General features: G+C 39.6%; 1 protein-coding gene across 1 annotated transcript in view; it reads right to left on the bottom strand.

Annotated features, from left to right (window-relative positions):
- The window catches only part of LOC125892360 (macrophage mannose receptor 1-like), a 189,683-nt gene that overhangs the window by 121,028 nt on the left and 64,988 nt on the right, over nucleotides 1–3,667 (bottom strand). The window lies entirely within an intron of this gene.

The raw sequence follows: 3,667 nt of genomic DNA on the forward strand, positions 1-3,667 counted from the left end.
ATGATACGATATGACACGATACAACACGATGTGATACGATGTGATACAACACGATACGGCATGATATGATACAACACGAAATGATATGAAACAATACGATACGACACGATACTATGCGATTTACTTAAATTTGTCTTGGACTCAATTTCAATTTATTTATTTAAAAAGGGACAGTGCATATTAATGAACATATATATTTGTAAATATGCCAGATTATAGCCGTAGGCTAGTTTCCATCTGTAGTCCCTTGGCAGGTTGACATTACATCAGGTAAAATATAAAAAGAGAAAAAAGAAAATAAACAAAACATACACAATACAAGTACACAGAACGTTCAGTGGTAGGCGACCATTCGAGCTAGTGTGCAAAAAAGTGCTTACTATAAAGTACTCAGGTGATGCACATGTTCCAGAGCATATAACCAGAGCTCGACACACATCACGATGAAGACAGTCTGCCAACAAACACACTGCTTCGAGACTGTACCTTTAAATAATTTGTGTTTGATATTGAAAGCTCTTTGGGTGATTATTTTACCTGGACAACATCCTTTTTTTTAACTTTGCTGTACTGAAAGGCTTAATAGGTAACATAAGTTATACTTCATCTACTTATCAAACGAATGAAGTTCAAAATATCAGTAAATGTATGTGTATCTTGTGGGTGCCATCACTTCATTATTTTGGCACGTTCCAAATTTGAAAAAAAGAAAAAGCAAAAACAATCCCTCAAGGTGTTCTTAAGATATTGTGTTCACGACAATGGGACGGACGTACAGACACTCAGAAAACATAATGCCTGGGGTCACAGTTATCACTGGCACGAAGGCATAAACAACAACAAAAAATAATAATAACAAAATATAATTTAAAAAAAAATACAAAACACTAGAACTTCAAAATGATCTTATACCCAACAAAATAAAGTTTCAGAGAAAATGTTGGTGTAGAAAAAATATCACTGTAAAAATAAAGTAACTGTGTGTTGCATTATCATCATGGTGTTTAATCTGACGCTTTACTGAAGCAGGGCCGTGCAAAGGTCATCATGGGGTCAAGGCCCCCCGAAACCAAACTTTGTCTCCATAATGTTTTTAATTAATCATGTTAGAAAATACCAGGTGCTCCAGCTTCCTCCCACAGTCCAAAGACATGCAGGTTAATTGGTGACTCTAAATTGTCCGTAGGTGTGAATGTGAGTGTGAATGGTTGTCTGTCTCTGTGTCAGCCTGATGTCAGCTGGGATAGGCTCCACCCCCTCGCAACCCCTACCAGGATAAGCGGTTATGGGAACGAATGATTAGTACATAATTAATATTTCATTTGTTCAGTTAACTATCCATCCTCCTTCAGACTATCAGAGGAAATACCTTTATTGTTCTTTAATGGCCGCTACGATGCAGTTAATGGTTAATATGAGTGGTGAATGCTGTTGAAATCAGCGCTCAGACAGGTGAACAAACCAAGAGCAGGATTTAATAAAGTGTGAGATGAAAAAAGTTACTGGGAGGAACTCTGAGCACAAACTTTTGGTTAGACCGTGTTCTGTTACCTCATCTTTGTGCCTGCTAAATAAAAGCACTGATTATTAATAATCACTGTCAGGTACATGTGTCCTCTGTGAGGAACATAATAGCAGACAATCAGACACTGGGAGCTGTGTGGAAATGAGACACTGTGCGTGGGGACAGAGAACAGGTCAGAGGAAGTGTTGAAGAGATAAAACTTCTGCTTTAACATTCAGCAGGCGTCACAAAGGAAACTTACACACACAGATTTTCTTTTGGTTTGATCGTGTGTACAATTTATTCTTTTTTTGTTAGGACCCAATGATTTCTGGGGTTCATCAGTGTTTTCTTATTTTTGCTCTTATCTCAGGTATGAGGAAAACTGACAAGTGGTCGAGAGCCTCTCAGGGACTGTTAATTATTTATGGGTCTTTGGACACGTCCCACGTGCGAGGAATGCTTCCATCACAAAAAATAAACTTTTGGGGATAAACTTGAATAAATCAGCTGTTTGAAGAAGAACTTTGTTGATTTTCTTTTCAGCAATATAATAAAGATATGAGAGAGGGAATGATGCGATATTATATTTAGTAAAAAGAGTTTTGCTCAATGTTTTTATGCGAAGATGAATTTTTAAAGGTTGTTTCATTAATGTGTATGATTTAATTTGTGCTAATTCAAAGGCAGTGTAATGAAGGACTGCATGATTTTAACATGGTTTGGTTATTTTCAATAAGGATGCTCCCCCACCACACAGTCGAGCCCCCCCACCCTGGGTTTGTCTTGCTGTGAGGCGACAATGCTAACCACTGAACCACTGTACCACCCACTGTTCAGTGTCTGTAATATTCATTCATTGTTCAAAATATGAAAAACCACGTTGACTGATTCTGATATTGATTACAGTGTAGGTTTCTTTGTTTCCCTTGCACAAAAGGGGGGATAAATAACAACAAAAACAAATAAACAACAACAACAACAACAAAAACATCAGTATCTGCTTTTGGCCAAATTGTTATTATAAACATCAGAATCAGCCCAGAATTTAAAAATCATGAATCACAGCAAACATTAAAGCTTAAATCTCACTGAAACACACATTATGTCGACAAGCATCCTGACAGTCAACCAAACGTTAGTCGGCAAGATTTTATTGGTCGCTTAGTTGCAGAGAAAAACCCCAAAACAAGCAAACATGAAACACTATGAGGAGCTGCACCTTGTCAAAATAAATCCAAACCTATCTAACTCGACCATGTGTGAGTTTACTTTGAAAGGACAGACACAGGAAGTGTCCACGCTCAGCAGTCAGACAGGAGTCAGGTTAATCTCCAGGGCTGGTACCTGCGGTTATTCCACAGGCTAGTTAATAACATGTCGGGCAGGAAATCCAAAGTGTGGGATCATTTTGAGAAGGTGAAGGACGAACCCAAGGTGATATGTAAACTCATCTTCATTGGTCGACTACAAACATGACGTATCATGTGAAACATGGAAGTAGCTACATGCCCATTAGCCCACAGCGTCATTAACAGGCGGCTCGCTCAGTGTGTGACGTGCACTTGGAGATAAAATATAGGCCTATATTAATGAAGGTTCATTAGTACGGTTTGTATTTCTCTGTAATGTAGCACAGTGTTAACAATGTTACTGATACTATTCTTTCTCACACCTTCAACTCAAACCACCAAAATATATCATTTCATCATTACAGCAATATCAGAAACATGCAGGAGACTAGTCCACTGATGGACCCTGATGAGGACTGTTGGTCCACTAGGAACATTCAGGGGCAGCCCTACAATACACACACACACACACACACACACACACAGTGACGAGTATAAAGGAAACAGAGACAGGAGGAAACAGAGAGACTGAATGGGTCCTTTGACTGATGCTGCTCTCAGCCAATCAGAGCCTCTGCCCCCTCCTCACAGTTGGGCTCTGTGATTGGCCGACAGCAGCAGAGACACACAGTGAGAGAGAGAGAGAGAGAGAGAGAGAGAGAGAGAGAGCAGAGCGTCCTCTGACAGTTTCTTCTTCTGTCTTATTCTCCTCTCTCTCTCTCTCTCTCTCTCTCTCTCTCACCCGTGTTGCTGTGTTTCCTGAGGAGAGAGAAGGGTTTAATGCGATGGACCTGATGCTGCTGCTGCAGCA

The sequence above is a fragment of the Epinephelus fuscoguttatus genome, linkage group LG7 (genome assembly GCF_011397635.1).
Source record: "Epinephelus fuscoguttatus linkage group LG7, E.fuscoguttatus.final_Chr_v1".
NCBI classification, from domain to species: domain Eukaryota; kingdom Metazoa; phylum Chordata; class Actinopteri; order Perciformes; family Serranidae; genus Epinephelus; species Epinephelus fuscoguttatus.